The following is a 20,979-nucleotide window of genomic DNA, read 5'->3' as shown; positions in this document are numbered from 1 at the left end:
GTATTTCAGAAAGGATGACATAGGGCAGTGGTTTAGGGCCTACGAGGTGGCCATGTCCTCACACCGGGTCCCTGAGGAAGACTGGGGAGCGGGGTTGTGGGGAAGGTTCCTTGCTGAAGGGCGTGACACACTGTTAGATTTACCCTTAGATCTCCAAACCTCATACCCCCATATGAAGGAAGCTTTAATGACCAGGTATGGGTTAACTCCGGAGCTATATAGACAGCGGTTCAGGGAGACGAAGAAGATCCCTGAGAGTACGTATGTGGAATATGTGACCTTTTTCTGCAGAGCGCTGGATGGTTGGGTGAAGGGTAGCAAAGCGAATGATTATCAAGGGCTGCTTGATTTAATTGCATGGGAGCACTTGTCCAGTCAATGTTTTCCTGAGCTACGCCAGCACCTGATTGATAGCAAGCTGTCCAACCCGAGGAAGCTTGCTGAGGAGGCGGACCGCTGGCTCAGCACCAGGGTCCACAAGGGTCAAGTGGGAGACTCCGCCAAAGGTGGGCAGGGTCCCCAGCAGAAGAGTGGGGGGGACAAGGGTAAACAGAAGGGGTTCCAAAAAGGCCCCCAAAGTAATTCCCAAGGGAACCAGCAGAAGGGTTCTCAGCCTCCCCCACCCCCGCAGCAGAACGGGGCCCCGACAGGTAGACCTGTTCCAAAGGGGCCCTTCAATTGTTATAGGTGTGGTGAACCGGGTCACATTGCCTCTGATCCTAAGTGTCGCCTGTTTGGAAAGACCGCACCCACTGGTGCTCCACCCCGGCAAGTAGCTAGTGTTAACTTTGGGGAGGAAGTAGCAGTCCAGGAGGGTGGGGGTCCCGGGCAGATGACCCTAGTCTCGCTAGGAGACAGTGAGATGGTCCCTGTAACCTACCTGCCCTCTAACACTAAGAAATATGGGCAAGTGGTGACCATCAATGGAAAGAAGGTTGAGGCTCTTAGAGATACAGGAGCCAGCGTGACCTCGGTGAGGCAACACCTGGTGTCTCAAGAGCAGATTGTACCCAATGCCTACTGTAGGGTTGTCAATGCTGACAACGTAGAGAGTCGTTGTCCAATGGCTCAAGTTCCCTTTGAGTGGGGGGAGGTCTCTGGTACTCTACAAGTCGCTGTGAGAACTGACATGCCTGTAGATTGTCTGCTAGGGAACGACCTGGAGAGCTCCCCTTGGGAAAAGGTGGAGAAGACCACGCATCTGAGGATGGTGGGTCTACCCGACTGGGCGTGCGTGACCACCCGGTCCATGGCAGCCAGTAGGGGTGTTGAGAGGGTCCTGGAGCCTGAGGGAGAGGTCCAGGAACCGGCCTTAGGGAGAAGGCGCAGGAGGCGCGGGAAACCGGCCCCCGAAGTTCCCACGGCCCAGGAGGAAGTAGACCCTGAGGGGGATGCTCTGGAGCCTACCGGGGAACAGATTGCCGAACTGGGAGATCTGCCTGAGCTGACCCATTGGCAGCAAGAAGGAGGTCCCTCCAGGGAGGAATTCTGCAGGGAGCAGAAAGAATGCCCTTCTCTCGTGGGTATGCGGCAACAGGCTGCAGACCAGGCCAATGGTGTTCAGGCCAAAACACATTACGTGTACTGGGAGAGTGACCTCCTGTATTCCGAGCCTAAGGCTGCTGAACCTGGGTCAGCCCGTGTGCTGGTGGTACCCCAGAAGTTCAGAACCTTCCTACTGGGGCTGGCTCATGATGTGCCGTTAGCAGGACATTTGGGGATGGACAAGACCTATGACAGGCTTGTCACCCACTTTTACTGGCCCCAAATGCATAAGAATTCCGATTCCTACTGCAGAACCTGTCAGACTTGCCAGGCAAGTGGTAAGAGCGGAGGGAAGCATAAGGCTCCTCTGCAACCTTTCCCTGTGGTCGGTACGCCATTCCAACGAGTGGGTATTGACATTGTGGGGCCTCTGGACCCCAAGACAGCCCTGGGCAACAGGTTCATCCTGGTCTTGGTGGACCATGCCACCCGGTACCCTGAAGCCATCCCTCTGAGGACAGTGACGGCCCCCGTGGTGGGACGGGCACTGATGGGAATTTTCTCCCGAGTGGGATTCCCTCTAGAGGTGGTGAGCGACAGGGGGACCAATTTCATATCCACATATATGAAATCCCTGTGGAAGGAGTGTGGGGTAACTTACAAGTTCACCACTCCTTACCATCCCCAAGGAAATGGGTTGGTTGAGAGATTCAACCGAACCCTCAAAGGCATGATCATGGGCCTGGACGGTCCAATGAGGCGTAAGTGGGACGTCCTCTTGCCATGCCTGCTCTTCGCTTACCGAGAGGTGCCACAGAAGTCTCTAGGGTTCAGCCCCTTTGAGCTTCTGTATGGTCACCCGGTAAGAGGACCTCTGAGTTTGGTAAAGGAAGGCTGGGAGCAATCTCCCAGGAAACCTCCCCAGAATGTATATAGTTACATGCTGGCCTTCCGAAACCAGACTCGGCGTTTCAGGCAACTTGCTGAGGCAAATCTGGAAGCCAGCCAGGAGGAGATGAAGCGGTGGTACGACCGGAAGGCCACTCTGGTAGAGCTTCAACCTGGACAAAAGGTGTGGGTCTTGGCCCCGGTGGAGCCTTGTGCACTTCAGGATAAGTGGACAGGTCCATTTGAGGTTGTGGAGCGCAAAAGTCCTATCACCTACTTGGTGGACATGCAGACTCCCAGGAACCCTTTGAGGGTCCTACATGTTAACCGCCTTAAGCCCCACTTAGAGAGGACCGAAGTGGGCATGCTGCTGGCCACTGATGATGGAATGGAAGAGGAGACCGAGCCTCTTCCTGACCTCTTAGTGGCCTCTGAGAAAGATGGGTCAGTGGATGGAGTTAACCTCTCACCCACCCTGACGCCTGAACAACAGGAAGACTGCCGCCACTTGCTGGGACAATTTTCCGACCGATTCTCCCTGGTTCCTGGTGTCACAGATTGGTGCGTCCATGATGTGGACACAGGAGACAGCTTACCTGTGAAGCACAAGGCTTACAGGGTAACTGACAGGGTCAGAGCTTGAATTAAGGAGGAGGTCTCCAAAATGCTTGCGCTAGGGGTGGTTGAGTCCTCCAGCAGTCCTTGGTCCAGCCCCGTGGTCTTGGTCCCAAAGGCTGCTGCGCCGGGAGCCACACCTGAACTCCGGTTCTGTGTGGACTACAGAGGACTCAATTCAGTCACGAAGACTGACGCGCACCCCATCCCCAGAGCTGATGAGCTCATTGATCGGCTGGGGGCTGCCCGGTTCCTCAGTACGTTTGATCTAACGTCTGGGTACTGGCAGATCGCCTTGACCGATGGGGCCAAAGAGAGGTCAGCATTCTCTACACCAGATGGGCACTTCCAGTTCCGAGTCATGCCATTTGGGATGAAGAATGCCCCTGCCACCTTCCAGAGGTTGGTCAACCAGGTACTGGTTGGGCTGGATGCGTTCAGTGCCGCCTACCTGGATGACATCGCAGTGTTCAGTGCCACCTGGCCTGAACACCTGCGCCACCTCTGGGAAGTGTTGATGGCGCTGCGCCGAGCAGGCCTCACGATCAAGGCAAGCAAGTGCCAGATCGGGCAGGGTTCCGTGGTGTACTTGGAACACCAAGTGGGGAGTGGCAAGGTGGCACCCTTGCAACCCAAAATTGAAACCATCCTGGCTTGGGAACCCCCCAAGACGCAGACCGCAGTGAGGGCCTTCCTGGGGCTCACTGGGTACTACAGGAGGTTTGTCAAGGGCTATGGAACGATCGTTGCCCCCTTGACAGAGCTGACTTCTAAGAAGCAGCCCAGGAACGTGATTTGGACTGACACCTGTCAGAAGGCTTTCGACACCCTGAAGACTGCCATGTGCACGGCGCCCGTGCTCTTGGCCCCTGACTTCTCCAAGGAATTCCTAGTGCAGACAGACGCTTCAGAGCATGGTGTAGGGGCTGTTCTTTCACAGATGACTGAGGAGGGCTGGGACCAACCCGTAGCCTTCATCAGTAGGAGGTTACTTCCACGGGAAAGTAGGTGGAGTGCAATTGAGCGAGAAGCATTTGCTGTGGTCTGGGCGCTGAAGAAGCTAAGACCCTACTTGTTTGGGTCTCACTTCCGGGTTCAGACGGACCACAGGCCCCTCAGATGGTTGATGCAAATGAGGGGTGAAAACCCGAAGCTGTTGAGGTGGTCCATCTCCCTACAGGGTATGGACTTTACGGTGGAACACCGTCCTGGTACAGATCACGCCAACGCTGACGGTCTGTCCAGGTATTTCCGCCTTAGTGACGAGGAACCCCCTGGGCAAGGGTAGTTCTCCCCACATTTCAGCTGGAGGGGACACGTGTTAGACCTGGCACCTTGGCGTGAGTTTCCCTTCCACTTTTTGATGGTGTGCCTCGACTGTTTTGCTGGTGTTGTCCGCTCAGGGCACTGCGCCACGGCTAATCCGTGCCGCAGTGCAAGTGCTCCCTAAGTAAAGTGTACCTGTAATTGATGTTCATGATTGGGTTATTGGATTCACTGTCAGTCCCCAGTAAAGTGCACCAGGGGTGCCAGGGCTTGTGAATGCCAATGCTGCTGGTGGGCTTGCAGCGCTGGTTGCGCCACCCACGGAAGCGGCCTTGTAAAGTGTGTCTAGGGTCTGCCACCGCAGACCCTGTGCGCGGTCCGGGACCGTCGCGCTGACTGCGCAAGTGCCCCCACTTGCCAGTCCCTAAACCTTCCCTTACCTACATATTAGCCACCCCTCTGGTAGGCCCAAGGGCAGGGTGCATTGTCGGCATAAGGTAGGACATGCCCTGATGTGTGTGGCATGTCTTAGTAGTGAATTACAGCCATTTTCGTTCTTCACTATTGAAGGCTACCTGCTCTCCATAGGCCAGACTGGGCTGCCGGGATCACGCCAACGCTGTGACCCCAGTGGACTCAGAGAGCATGGTAGAAGTGTCAAGTTTAGTATGCCTGAACTCAGAATAATAAAATACTTCTTGTAGTCAAGTTTATTTTAATATCCTGGGTTTGTAAATACTACTTTTAGAAAGTTAGTATTTACTGACCTGACCATCTCAGTCCGCCTCTGCTGTGGGTATGTGTTCTGCCTGGCAACAGTAAGGAGCAGGGTTGGGGAATCCCCAGAGACAGGTTGGCTGCCAGGTGGTGGGTAGAGAGGTGACACCTGGATGGGTGGGAGGAGTACACCTTGACTCTTGAATAGACCTGTGCTCTGCCACCACAAAGCCGGCGCCACCCCCTGTGGGGCGGCTGATGTCTCTGCCCTGCTGCTGAAAGGAAAGAGCAGAGTCACCATAACAAAGTGCTCCAGAACTGGACTGAGCCAGGCCTAGGCCCCCTGGCGCTAAAGAACAAAAGAATCATGGTATAAAAGTAGGAGCCTGGCTCCTAAGAAATCAGAATCCTGTTTACCACAAAGAACCTCTGCCCGACTAGAAGGAGAAGGAGACGCTGGAGGAGCTGGCCTGCTGCCTGCCTTGCTGAGAAAGGAGAGGAAGAGACTTACTGAAAAGACTTTGCTACTTTGTGCTTGAACATTCTCCAAGGGCTTGATCTGAGCTTGCCCCCTGAACTGAACCCCAGGACCAGTGGGTTCTCTGTGCTTCTTGCTCGTCCTCCAATTCGAGCCGTGTGTGCATCCCGCTGGAAAAGAGACTGCGCCCCTCATCGCCCCTCCTAGGGCCGTGACACCCAGAAGCTCGCCTGCCTCAAACCCGTGAGAGCCCCGCTCCGTCCCGAGCCGCTCTCTGTCCCCGGGCCAGGCCGCCTGCATCCCTGTCACCGCCTGCTACTGGAGCGCGCTGAACGCGCTATCACCCCTCCTGCCGGAAGCCGTCCGACGACTGTGATCTACGCCGGGTCATCCAGCTGCACTGACCGTGCCCTGCGACCCCGCTTCGCTATCCCCGGACTTCTCAGGCCGCGCCGCCCCCGCTGTGGAGACCCTCCTGCACCGCCGTGCTAAAGGGTCGCTGGCCGCGCCTGCCTACGTGCCCACACCTGCTGATTGAGGACCCAAGAACACTTCCCAAGCTGAGAGTCGCACCGACCTGTGCCGGCTCTCCACATCACGAAAGAAGTTCCAGCATCGGGCTCGGGGCCCGCAACGCCTTATTTCCCCGTTCGCAGGAGTCGATCTCTGTGAGTACTGGAACCACAAGTAACATTTGCAAGAGACTACAAAGTATCCATTTTAAACTACGAACAAAGAACATTTGCCTGCTTTATAACCTGGTGGCATAGCGAAAACGTTATTGGTCTTGTGATAAGTCTGCTGAGATATATATACCTTATTTTTACATAAAGAATCGTATTTTTATATATATCCAAGTCTGGTGTCCATTTCTGGGGGGATTGATGTATTTACTGTGTGTACGATTGTAAGTGCTTAACCAACAACGCCTGAGGAATCGCCTTGGCTGCTCACGCCACGCACCTAGAGGGTGAGCAAGGGTCATTCGCGAGGGGTTATCCTGCGCCCTGACGTGGAGGAGAGGGTTCCTGCTTGACACAAGGGCAACCTTGCGCCAACCAGAGATCCCCGACTCTAACACTCACATTGCTGGTTTTCGTACGCAGATACTGGTGCACGCTCGTGTCTCAGGCTACACAGCACACATTCTGGAACTAGTTCCCTTACTGCCTTCGTTCGTACACGGATCCTGGTGCACGCTGGTGGCTCACGGCATTCATTCTGGTACCAGCTTCCAAGGTGGCAGGTTTTTGACAGGAATTCTGGTTCACGCTCATGTCACTCACTGCACAGCACACTCTAATGCTGGTTTTCCACATAACAGAGCAGGTTTTCCTCCACAAATCCTGGTGCGCTTGTGTCGCATGCTGCACAGCACACTCTAATGCTACTTTTCCACATGTCTGTTTTGTATGCACAGATTCTGGTGCACGCTCATGCTGCACAGTACACACTAATGCTGGTTTTCCACAGGGGTATTTTGAATGCATTTATCCTGGTGCACGCTCGTGTCTCACGTAGCACTGCACACATTTTGATGCTGGTTTTCATACACGGATCCTGGTGCATGCTTGTGTCACGAGCATCACAAAACATTCTAATGCTGGTTTCCCACATGGCTGGCTTTCGCATACAGATCCTGGAGCACGCTCATGTCTCACATTGCACAGCACACACTAATGCTGGTTTTTCACAGGGCTGGTCTTAATGCACTGGTCCTGGTGAACGCTCATGTCTCGTGCTGCACAGAAAACTCTAATGCTAGTTTCCCGCTTGGCTGGTTTTCACACACGGATACTGGTGCACGCTCATGTCTCATGCTGCACAGAAAACTCTAATGCTGGTTTCCCACACAGCTGGTTTACGTGCACGGATCCTGGTGCACGCTCATGCCTCATGCTGCACAGCACACTCTAATGCTGGTTTCCCACACAACTGGTTTTCTCACACTGATCCTGGTACACTCTCATGCCTCAATCACTGCAAAGCAAACACTAATGATAGTTTTCATACATGGACCCTGGTGCATGCTCGTGTCTCATGCGGCACAGCGCATTCTAATGCTGGTTTTCCATAATGCTGGTTTTAAGGCACAGGTCCTTGTGTACACTTGTGTCTCACGCTGCACACTTTAATGCTGGTTTCACGCACGGAACCTGGTGCACGCTTATGCCTCATGCTGCACAGCACAATCTAATGCTGGTTTTCAAATGAGTTTCTCCTGCTGCAGGCAGAACAGGCTTTCCTTCAACATTCAGCGCTCCATGCGTGCTTTCACTTTCCAAGCAGCCCGGGACAATAGCGGCTGCTTCTTTGAAAGAAAATAGGTCTCCTATTTCCAAGAGTTTGAGCTACTAGCATTGTAAATGACATAGGGGGATATTCTCAAGAACGTGTGATAATTATCACAAGATTAACGCAACTTTCAACATCACAGTCTATCATGGGAAAATAACGCAGTGTTAATGTGGTATTCTCAACACGGTGGTATTATGCGGCAAATGACCATGGCAAAATTAACACGATGCCTGAAAAATGAGAAACACGCGAAAAAAGCGGCGATGTCCCAAACCGTGATGCAATATTCAGTGATTACCAGCGACAGGCCTGGAATTCCCACGCGTCATGCGGGAAAATGCACCAGAAAAGAGAAGAAAACTGTGAGATGACAATGTACGAGTACAACCTCACATCTGTGACGTAGTACAAATGTCCACTGACCCGCATCAAAAAGGCATCTCCTCACAAACAGCCACAATGTACATTGACATGCAGTTCATATGTAAACTTCGCCAATGCGTAAACATACATGGAACACACTGTGAAACTGCATCTCCCCTTTACATTGCAGAGGGACAATCAACACCTCCTGCAGAGCAGACCCTACATCACGTCATTGATGATGGAGATGACCCCCAGGACAACAACGAACTCCAACGGTTCATGGACAACCTCCAAACCCCACCTCCAGTAGCAGGGCAGCCCAGCACCATCGAGGTGAGCCCACCCCCCTGCACAGACCACACAGCAGAAATCACCCACCACCACGTCTGGCTCCCAGCAAGCACCTCACTGAAGAACACATGGCGTTTCAACGCAGTGTGTTAGACCGCCAGAAAGAGCTGGCTGAACAGGTGCGGGTGGGGTTAGGCCTCATGGCAGCCAAACTAGATGCCACACGTGGGTTTCTAAGTCCCATCAGGGACCACTCACACTCCCTAACAGACACCCACAGTCCGCCCCATGCCCTCCAACAATTCATGGCTGGCGTCGCTGGAGTCATGACTCGGAGACAACAAGAACAACTGTCTAGTCAGAGTAGCTACAGCGATGTCATCCGTGATTTGGGAAACATAAGGAGGGTCATGGAGAACATGGAGCGGATGCAGGCGCAAAGGATGGCTAACAAAGCTGCACACGAGCAAGCTGTAGATGGGATCTTCCATGCCCTGCAGATCCTCCTCATGGGAGTGATGCTACAAGACAGTGCGCAGATAAATGCTGCTGCTACTTCTACATCCACATCTTCGGCCCCTGATGTGTCAGTGTCACACACTGCTGCAGACCAAACAACACCACCCACATGTGAGGCACATGAAACATCAGAGGACGAAGATAAGGATGAATCTGCCTTAGTGGTAAGAAGGAAGCAGTAGCACTCATCTCCGCCATATGGCTTGTTTCTGCTTGGTTCTGCACTCTGCATCATGCCCTGGAAGAACACCTTCCACAGTACCCCGATACCCTCTGCGATACTAACCTTGGACCTCGACATGGACTGCCATATTTTGCTTGCTTAACAATGACACAGCAATCAGCCTGCGGACTGGACTCTTCCCCTTCCGAGTAACTTGTTAATCCCAAAGGAGTCTGGCTGGCCCTCCACGTGGCAACATTGTAAAGTGTTGTCTGCATGGCCCAGCACTAAGACAGCTTCAACACTCCACTGAACGTGAATAATACATACTAATACACACAGATGTGTCATGTCTATGATTAATCAAGTATGAAAGCATGGATGAATGTAGGGGCAGTGATTTCCCCTTAAGTCTATGTTGCTTATGTCGTGGGACTTGAATCACAGGGTGCATCCCTGCATCAAGGTGGTACATATCTGGCCCAAAAAGAAGGCCTGTTGTCAATTGTAGGTCACAAATGACAGCCTATATGTAATGATTTGGGACACATGTGAAACGCTGATGAGTGGGATTCCGTACTATCTTTGACACACAGAAATGGCATTTTGAATATGTGACACCCCAAACAGCCTCTCTGTACAGAGGTGACACACCAACCATCTATTTTAAAATTATGAGACTGTTAGCACTACTTGTTGCACTTACACTTGTCAGAGTGACGTGCCTGTACAGAGGAGTGACATGCACTCAGGGAATGTGTGTTGGAATGAGTTTATTTGCACATGCTGTGCATGTGGTCATTTTGGACTGCCCATGATTGGTAAGGACTGTGACAATGTGACGTGCTCATGTGAAGAAATTGTCAATGATGGTGTTCCTACGGGCTATTTATGCTGCAGCTGCAGTGGGGTGTGGTCCACCTGCCTCATCTTCCTCATCATCGTCCAGTGCATCTGGCACTTGTATCCATGGGGCATTGGTGCAAACACATATGTTGTGCAACACACAACATGCAACGATGATCTTGCATACGATGTCTGGGCTGTACAAGAGTCTTCCACCTGTGATGTCCAGAGACCTGAAACGTGACTTCAACACGCCTAATGTGCGTTCCACGACGCCCTAGTGCGTTTGTGGGCCGCATTGTACTGTCTCTGGGCCTGTGTGTTCGGGGCTCGGAGGGATGTCATCATCCAAGGGCAGAGTGCATATCCTTGGTCACCTGTGACAGTGCAGAGAGACATGAGTCAATAGTTGGTTAGGCATGATGTGTTGGCAGGCTCACTGGTTCATTGGTGTGTGATATGTGTAACTAAATGATTCCTGTTTGACATGCACTGCTGGTAGCAAATGAGGGGCATCAATGTGTATTACGTAGCCTCACTGCTGCTCCCCCTCGAGCCTATTTACTAGTGTGCGCAGCGTGTTTGCATCACTTGCACTCCTACGGCACATCATTGTCATGCATCTCTGTGCATGTCCACAAGCCTGACAACGACACTGGGATGTTGTGCGTTGAAGGTGGGCGGCCACGTGTGTGTGTAGGCCTATGGTAAGGATTGGGCAGACACAGGTGTAGAGTTCATGGCTGGCTGAACTCGCGATGCGGTTGTTGGTAGACCTTTGGCTTATGCTGAGGTAATAGCGACACACACACAGCAGTTGGCATGTATGATCCCTGACCCCGAGCGGGCTTGCGTTCCCTCATTTTCCCCTTCGGCTGAGCCCGCACTCCCGGGGCATGCTACATTGCAACATTGTCCATTGTGGGACAGGTGTCGCCGATACTAGAACAGAGACACACGCATTAGTTACTTCCTTGGCAAGGCCAAAACTTAACCATACCCAGAGCCTCGGGTTGATGAACCACACCCCTACGCTGGACTGTTGTACACCAGTCCACTCCGCTTATGCTTACTGGGGGGTACGACGCAGCTACATGTCCCAGGTCTACCCCACTGCCTGAGGTGACATGGTTGCTTCCGCTGTACACAGCACAATGTTATGTGTTAGGGCCCAGGGCCCTCATGCATACATATTAACCACACGGACATAGTTTGTGGAACTGGCTACGGGCACGTGCGCCCGGTCCCTTTTATTGCCAGGGTCACATGTCCAGTGACGCCTGTGCTAGATGAGTGTGGGGTGAGTGTAAGCCAGCCCTCAGGGAGTGGTTGGTGCAGGCAACAACTACAACAGTGATCAGACAATCAGAAGTTCAAAGTTCAAACAGCAAGGGTCCATGACTTGAGCTGCACAGAGTTAGTGGCCCCAGATGCACTGCGGCCGGCACAGGCACACCGCCACGGGACGGTGACTTGCGGTGCACTGAGGTAGGGACACAAGAGCTGAGTCGGTCCTCGTCGATGTCCAAGGTGAATGTCGTGCAGGGTTTCGGGGGACAGTGGAAGGAGTTCTTCCAGGGCATGATGCAGAGGGCAGAACCAAGCAGGAACAGGCAATATGGAGGAGATGAATGCTGCAGACTCATTCTTAACACCAAGTCAGTATCAGCTACATGATGATGGAGACAGCCCCAGGCCATATACTCAGACGCCACCAAAGTTCAACCAGAGAGTGTCCATGAATTTCGTGGCACAGAGTTAGTGGCACCAGAGCTGAAAGGGGATGCAGTCTGCGATGAGGTCTGTACAATGATATAAACTCTGACATAATTAAATCAAGACTCCTTTCCAAATGTGTGACCTACTCGACCACAGTGTAGGCCGGAGGCAGCGGTCAGAAGGGGCCCAAAGCCACGTATCGTCGGCTTGTGATGCACAGAGTTAGTGGCAACAGAGCAGTTGTATGTTGGTAGTGTTCGAACACCTCCGTAACGATGATCCTTTTTTCCTCCGGACTGAACCGCGTCTTCCTCTTATTCCTCTCCCTGCGTACAATGATACAAACTCTGTCATGCATAAATCAAGACTCAGTTCCAAATGTGTGACCTACTTGACTGCAGTTTAGGCTGAAGGCAGTTGTCAGCAAGGGACCACAGACCGGTGTTGTTGGAATGCTATGCACAGAGTTGGTGGCACCACATCAGAGGAAGTATAGTGATATAAATGCGGCCTTTGACATATGAGCTTGGCCATCATGATATCAAGACTCAGTTCCAAATGTGTGACCTACTAGACCTCAGTGTAAGCTGGAGGCAGCGGTGGAATAATTAAACGAGAAAGGATAATTGCGGGCCTGTGTTGCAGAGGCCGTGATGGTCTGAGGAGGCTGCCAAGGTCGCGGGCCTCAGGCTTGGAGCTTGCACAGGCACGTGGTGGGCCCTCTTTGACACACGCCGGTGTTGGAAGGTGAGCAGTGAGGCCTGGGTGCACAGGGGTGGGCAAGAAAGGGTATGGGGACCAGCATCCTGGGGTGCAGCAGGAGCGCAGGCGTCGGCCTCATGACGGGGTGAGAGGTGCCACCCTGGCAGACACGTTGGCCATTCCAGAAGAGAACCACGCCCAGAGCAATGTGCTTTTTATTCACACCCCTACGCTAGCCTGGCGTACGCCGGGCCAGCCCACTCTGCTCACGCTTACAGGGGGGACGTAACAAGCTACTTTTCCGCGATCTTCCCCACTGGCTGAGGTAACATGGTTGCGTCTACTGTCCACTACACTCCAAACACCAGCAGTGTATGTCAACATGGATATGTCTGTGGTCTGCATACTAAAGTCTCTCCGGCACATCCACGCCACACTTGGTATTGTGTACATTCTCATTCATGGGTCACTTGCCTCCTTCGCACATGCCTGGTTCCCACCTCTCCCCACACTCTGCTATTGTGTGGCTGAGGTGCCATGCCATTGATGGCTTATGTACATGGCTAGCCAAGGTTACCACAGTAAGTTGTGCTGTCATGTCTGGTATGTGGGCATGTTGTTTGGCATGATGGATGTGAGTTTGTAACATGTGCATCCCCAGAGTTGTGAGTTGCATGACTGTGGAGTTGAGGTGTGTGGTGTGCGCGAAGAGCAGGGGCGACAGTGGGCAACCCTGCCTCGTGCCTCTACCCACTTTGCAAGCAGCAGAGATCAACCCTCCCGTTCTGACCCTGGCCATGGAGTTGTTATACAAGATCGCTGTCCATTCCATGAAGCGGTCTCCCAGGCCAAACGCCCTCAGGACCACGAACGGATATGGCCACTCTAGACTATCGAAGGCCTTCTTTATGTCAACCGTAAAAATACAAGCCTCCTCCATGCAATATGTGTCCACCCACAAGATACGCAGTAGCCTCCGTACGTTCATCGCAGTGTTCCTAGTTGGGATTAATCCCGCTTGGTCCACGTGAACTAACGTCGATATGTGGGCCATTAGCCTGATAGCCAGGATTCAGCTTAGTATATTATAGTCCAGATTAAGCATGGCAAGCGGTCTGTATGCAGTCCGGTCCCAGGCCGGTTTAGCCGGTTTGAGGAGAGGCACGTTGATTGCCTGCCTCGTGGAAGCAGGAAGACAACCCTCCCTTTGCGCCTTGTTATATATTACGACTAGCTTCGGGGCCAGGATATCTACAAATTCAGAATAGAATTCCATTGGAAGGCCGTCCGTCCTCGGTGTCTTGTTCCTAGCCATATGCTTGATAGCGCTACGCACTTCCCCCACATCTTTACCAAGCTCCTTCACCGCCTCGTTATCAATCTGGGGGAGTTCTATCCCCTCTAAGAACCCCGTTCCGTTGGCAGCCCCAGGATCAAGCCTACTCTGATAAAGAGTGGTATAATAGTCCAGAAAGTGTGTGTTGATGGCTTGTTGAGTATAAGACGCCACCCCCAATCCTGAATCTCCAGGATCGGTGCACCTCTACATGCGGGGTTCACCAACCACGCCAGCAGTGCCCCAGACTTGTCCCGTTCTGCTTGGGCCCGAGTGGTGTAGGCCCTATGATCAAAGGAGCGCAGCCTTTCCACCTGTGTCGCCACCTCCTCGTGCGCTGCAAGCAGGTCTTCCTGCCTATCGGCCATTCTGGTCTCTCCTTTTACAGGTCACAGAGCGATTCTCTGCCCGCAGCACATCCTGTGTCAACACCTTTTGGACTCCCACCACCTACCCAATGCAACGCCCTCTGATTACACTTTTGAATGCGTCCCATTCGATAAGTAGGTTCGATGCAGACCCAGCATTATCTAGGAAGTAGTCATCAATCGCAGAGCCAATCGTGTTTTTAAACTCCAAATCTTCTAGCGCCTCCTGTTTCAAACGCCAAGTAGGAATGGCGGGCCTCACCCATATTCAATCCAGGGATATTAGCAACGGGTTATGATCAGAAATCATTCTGGTCAATTATTCACTATGGGTAATCCCTCCATGGACATCTGGAGAGCAAAGAAACGAGTCCAGACGAACATGTAACTCGTGCAACCCAGAGAAGTATGAGTAGTCCCTATCTCCCGGGTGGTGAGCCCTCCAAGTATCTTATCAGTCCCCACTGGGACTGCCACGCCCACGTAGTCACTGCAAGTCTGTGCATGGGAGCATCTGGGAGAGGTGGATGAGAGCGATCCAGGTCCACGTCAGCAACGCAATTAAAGTCACCCCTCAGCAGCACTGAACCTGTCAACAGGGGCGCCAGCTTCCCGGAGAGGCACGCAACGAAAGCATCTTGGTTTACGTTGAGGGCGTAGGCCTACTCCTGCGTTTCTCGGGTTAGAAGTTTCCAAGATTCAATTTGACATCGCCTTATGTTGGATGGAGGAGCACAGTATTTCTATACCAAATGGCACCCTTCCTTTTGCTTTCCAACATCATTTACTATGGGGATACTGTTGGACTTGGCCCTTTTTGCAGGGTCATCCCTAAACTTTTTGCCTTTCTACTAGCCTTTTCTCTGACATGGTGTTGGTGGTTTTAGGCCCCTGGGTACTTTAGCACTACTGTCCAGTGTAAAGTGCATGTGCTCTCTGTGTTACATATGGTAAGATTGGTCTAGACCTGTTTGGCCTATTTAATTTACCTGTCAGTCCCTTGTAAAGTGGTATCTCATATACCCAGGGCTGGTAAACTAAATGCTACATGGGGGGCTTGCAGCGCTGAATGCGCCACCCACCAAAGTCGCCTTGCAAACCTATCTCAGGCCTCTGCCATTGCAGGGCCTTTGCGCGCAGTGTTACTGCCGCTGTGACGTGGCACCTAAAGTGTGTACCATGTCTGTGACCCCCCTTTTACTGCATGTCAGTCACCCCTGAGGTAGGCTCTAGCTAGCCCTATGGGCAGGGTGCATTGCAGGTAGAAGATAGGACATGTACCTTAAGTGTGTGACATGTGTGACATGTCCTGGTAGTGACAAACAGCCATTTTGGTTTCTCACTACTGTGGGGCTGGCCTCCCATAGGAATGCATTGGGGATACCCTGATACGTGTTTCAGTGGTAATTCCTGATATGAGAGGAGCAGCGTGGTCAGGTTTAGTATATTTGGAATGGTAACAATAAATGCTGCGCAATGGTGTGCACAGATTTATTATAACTATTTTAGACATACCACTTTTAGAAGTTGGCATTTCTGTGTGCTATGTGTTTGCCTGCCTGATGTCTGGCTTTTGACTGACAGGGCCTGGGAGGTGTGTGTGGCTCCAGGAGGGGCAGAGTGAGTCAGCACTAGGCTGAATAGGACATCTACATTTGGAGTAGTCGGAGGAGTAGTCCCCTGACCCTGAATAGGATTGTGCCTGCTCTGTACAATGCTGGCTTCGCCCCCTGTGGTGTGTCTGATCACCGAGCCCCCACCTGACAAAGGGGAAGAGGAGCCTGGTAAACAGAGTGCTCCAATTCCCCCCTGAACCAGTTTTTACTGGTTCCCCCAAGTCCTGTACTGCAGACAAAGGAATGTGTAGTATAAATATAGGGGCTGGTGACCCCATGAATTTTGTGCTGTTCCCTGACTTGTTGGGGGCGTGCTGCTGCTGGGGCCCCAGGAGGAGTCGCCACAGGGTATTGCCTCCCTGCTGGAGGGCCCTGTGTGCTGGCCTCCCTGGGCCCAGCTATGCCCCACGGACCTAAGGACTTTTGTTGCATCCAGCGCCTCGTGAGCGCTGTATTTTTCTTGCCCCAGATGAGGAGCTCGTGGGCTTTGCAACGCGGAGCTGCAGCCCTGTTAGAAGGAATCCCAATGTGGGGATTCCCCTGCCGTTTGTGCCTTTTTAGGCGGGAGCCTACCCCGCTTTATGAATATTCTATCAGCGGGTGCCCACCCCGTATTATGGTGCCTTATTAGGCGGGTGCCCACCCCGCTTCATGCTTTTATTCTAAAGTGGGTGCCCAACCCGCATTGTACCACCAAAGGAAAGGAGCCACCAGCTGCCGTGATCGTGCGGAGACCCGGAAGTCAGGCGAAGCTGCCTGATATTGGGCGGAGCTTAAGGAGCCATCCGGCGAGCAGAGAGAGGAAGTCTTGCCCACCGCCGGAACCGTCCGGAGCCTTGCGGACTCCCCTCCAAAGTCCCGTGTCCCAGGAGAGGGACCGGGTGAAGGGAGAGAGAAGGGGGAGCTTCGCGGGCTCCTCAGGAGTGCGGGACCAGCTTCCAGGAACCACGCAGAGTCCCGATAGAGTCCCGGTAAGCGGGGGCTCTTTTATGTACGTGGGGGCTCTTTTCCATGCCGCCAGCACCACGAGAAGAGTCCCGGTGCCTGAGCAGTCCCGCCAGAAAGCGGGCCGCTCCAACGATGGGGGCAGATTTGCTTGGAGAGCCCCAGAGCAGGGCCTCTTTGTGTATTCACAGCTGCACCGCCGTAGCGGGTGTGAGAAGTTGGCCTGATATATGCTGTCCACTAGTTACTTGTATCAGTCCAAACAACCCCTTATTGGTTATAGGTGAAAGACAACCTTTATTGAAAGCTATCCTAGTGGTAGCTATGGAGAGCAGCCTTCAGGCTAAGTCTTGAAGGAATGTAAAGCAGCTTGTTTTACCAGTCTATAATCTCTTGAGTCACTAAATGAAAGATATACACACCAGGTATATATATAAAATATATGTATTTATTACTAAACACACCCTCCTAGTCTCTTTATGAGACTAGAGGTCAAAACACATAAGTTACACTTCAATAATCACAGCAAAATAGCACAAATACACGTCAGGCCCTGGGGCGAGCCAAACCATATACTAAAATAGTGGTATAAGAACCACAACTTAACTAGACACAAGGCCTAGAGCCTGTAGAATCGCTGGGACCCCAAGGATCCATCCAAGGTAGTGACACAGGGGACCCACGGGGGCCGTGTGAAGTGTGTGAACACAGCCGCTAGCTCCCGTTAGCTTCTATGGGGAAAGTCGCAGTTAGATTTTTAAAGATTAGGGACACTTAGAAATGTGTCAGGACCAAACCCTTTTGGACTTAGGAAATTCTAGGGCTACACCCACGGGAGCACTGGAGTACTCGTGTTACCTCACCCGGGGAAGCCGGGTGCATAGGTGTCTTTTGGTGTCGGGTCGCGTCGTCAATTTCAATGGGAGCTGGCGAAGAAGTGCTGCTGCCGTGAAGATGCAAAGTGTCCAAATAGATCCAAGCCTGGATCGAAGATGAGAAGAACCTGAAAGCAGAGGGGACAGAGTCTGGGTCACTTGCCAGTGACCAGGATGGCGATGAGCAGATGCCCACCGATGTCAGGTGATTTCAAGTGAAGGAGGTGAAGCTTGACTCTTCAGCCACGAAGACCAGGAGGTGTCGAGGACAACCAGGAGCTGGATTCGAGCTGTCCCACAAAGGATGTCGAGTGCTGCAGCATCGGTGCCCAGATTGGACACAACAAGCCTTGGCAACAGCAACCCACGCAGAAATGAGAAACATGCTTCGGTGCAGACCAGCAAGATCTGTGGGGCTTACTACTTGGATGGGAGTCAGGGCACGTCTGGAGCAACCAGGAAAGCCCAAGGAAATGCAAAGTTACCCCCTCAGGGAACCACCAGTCAACGGACCAGGGATCGCAAAGGGACCTTGAGACGAAACACAAAATGGCGGCCCACGGGTCACTCAGAATGACCAGGCCAACAATCTTCAGTGAATTCAGTGCTTGAGGTGAGGGCTACAAGTCAGCCCAAGCACGACTTCAAGAGACGTCAGGAAGCTTATGCACTTGCAGAAATGCACGGTGACCAGGAGTTCCGGTTCCATGTTACTCACGAGGGCTGCGGGTCTCAGCTTTGCTGGGGACTCGGGTCGGCCTCTGAGATGTCTGGAAATCCTCTTCCTGGGCTTCAAATACAGGGGAGTGACAAACAGCCATTTTGGTTTCTCACTACTGTGGGGCTGGCCTCCCATAGAAATGCATTGGGGATACCCTGATAAGTGTTTCAGTGGTAATTCCTGATATAAGAGGAGCAACGTGGTCAGGTTTAGTATATTTGGAATGGTAACAATAAATGCTGCTCAATGGTGTGCACAGATTTATTATAACTATTTTAGACATGCCACTCTTAGAAGTTGGCATTTCTGTGTGCTATGTGTTTGCCTGCCTGATGTCTGGCTTTTGAGTGACAGGGGCTGGGAGGTGTGTGTGGCTCCAGGAGGGGCAGGGTGAGTCAGCACTAGGCTGAATAGGACATCTACATTTGGAGTAGTCAGAGGAGTAGTCCCCTGACCCTGAATAGGATTGTGCCTGCTCTGTACAATGCTGGCTTCGCCCCCTGTGGTGTGTCTGATCACCGAGCCTCCACCTGACAAAGGGGAAGAGGAGCCTGGTAAACAGAGTGCTCCAATTCCCCCCTGAACCAGTTTTTACTGGTTTCCCCAAATCCTGTACTGCAGAGAAAGGAATGTGTAGTATAAATATAGGGGCTGTGACCCCATGAATTGTGTGCTGTTCCTGGACTTGTTGGGGACATGCTGCTGCTGGGGGCCCAGGAAGGAGCCGCCACAGGGTCTTGCCTCCCTGCTGGAGGGCCCTGTGTGCTGGCCTCCCTGGGCCCAGCTATGCCCCACGGACCTAAGGACTTTTGTTGCATCCAGCGCCTCGTGAGCGCTGTATTTTTCTTGCCCAAGATGAGGAGCGCGTGGGCTTTGCAACGCGGAGCTGCAGCCCTGTTAGAGGGAATCCCGACGTGGGGATTCCCCCGCATTTTGTGCCTTTTTAGGCGGGAGCCTACCCCACTTTATGAATATACTATCAGCGGGTGCCCACCCCGCATTATGGTGCCTTATTAGACCCCAAGGGAGATTTCTTCAGTCCTCTGGTCTTGAGCAGAGCGTCGAAGGTCCAGGATTCAGTGTCAGAGTTTTATCCAGGGTAATCTAAAGTCCTAAGGACAGGGGTCCCATACTTACACTAAGGTAGGGGGTTGGACATACTCTGGGGACCCACCTATGAGAGGGTTTGGAAAGAGGGGTGGCTACACCCATTTCCTTTGCCCAGTTTCGTGCCAGAGCAGGGTCTGGAAGCCCCTGGACCAGTTTGAGCTGGACTATGCACAGGGACACCAAGTGTGCCCCCAGTGCAGGACTTCAAAGCACTCCTAGAGTGCTCCCACCCAGCCCTAATACACATAAGCCTGTCTGGGAGGTGGTTACACCTCCCTGTGACAGGAAACCTATTGTCCACGCATCCCGTGCCTGAGTATCAGTCAGTAGAGGAGGCCAGACCCGTGTCTGTCGCTGCAGCATCCATTTTGTGATGCCAGGGCTCTATTAAGTTTCTACCGGGTATACCAGTGCTGCCATGTCTCTCCCTCTAGAAGGGTGGGATCATACTCCCACACCAGTTACTGGTGTGGGGGTATTATTCCAAGGTGTTTGACACCAAACACGACATGTTTCTGTGCAGCCATTCCAAAGTTCGCATTTATCATTTGGTTATAATGCACTTAAGAGTATATGGTCAAGCTGCACTACCAACAGCATCAGAGAAGGGTCTCCGAACGCTGCAGAGGGGCTCTGCTCATGCGGGGGCACCCTCTCACATAGGAACCAAACACTCTGCCTTCAGGATTGATAAGGCCTGCCATAGGACTGACTTATAGGTTTATATGTGGGTATATTGTGAGATATAGTGAACCTATATCTCAGTAAGGAGTGCTTGCACCACCTTACCCAGGCTGCAGTAGCAGACCTGTGGTGTCATTTTGGGTGGTTTTCCAGGGGTGGCATAATACATGCTTCAGCCCCTGGTAGGCCTCTGGGGTACCTATGCCCTGGGTACATAGTATACCATATACTAGGGGCTTACAAGGGCACCACAGTTCCAATCTGAACTGTACCTAAAGTACATGGAATCATTTTAGAGAGGAAGCAGCTAGGCTGGGGCCCTGATTAGTAGGGTCCCAGCCAGTCGGAAAACAGTGAAACACCAGCAAAAAGTGGGGGTAAACATGTAAAGCAGATCTTACTCTCCTACACAGGGCAGCTGCAACGTTGGCCGCATTTTTGTTGTAGAGTCACTGTGTGGGACAGGAGAGGCACAGTCGTGCCAGGGCCTTGTAGTGTAGTTCCTATATCCCTGATAGGTTCTGCGCATTGGAATAATATACACTATAGTTTTGACATAGGACTGAGGTCAGTATGTCTCTATTGAGTACATTAAACTTAATTACTTGTGTGTGCCAGCTAACTCAGAGGTCACTAGAAATTTCTCCAATATACAAGAAGGGATTCGTTTCTGACAACCGCATAAACATGACAACTTTGTTTCCTTTAGAGTCAGAACAATCTCAGAACCGTGGAAACAATAGATAACAGTTTCACTCAGTCAATCGTGCATGCTTGGTTTCTACAGAGTTGAACAGAAACAGAGAGCTGGGCGTTTCAATAAAAAAGGGTTTATTGAACAGTCTTATTTCTCATGCAAGAGATATGAACTGCTTCAATCGTAAGACAGGATGTGAACTACAATACATACAGGGTTAGCAGTAAGATAAACGAATATTGCAAAGAGCATGGTTTGTAGCTATGACATATAT

Source organism: Triturus cristatus, chromosome 12 (assembly GCF_964204655.1).
Source record: "Triturus cristatus chromosome 12, aTriCri1.1, whole genome shotgun sequence".
NCBI classification, from domain to species: Eukaryota; Metazoa; Chordata; class Amphibia; order Caudata; family Salamandridae; genus Triturus; species Triturus cristatus.
This window is presented reverse-complemented; position numbering follows the sequence as displayed.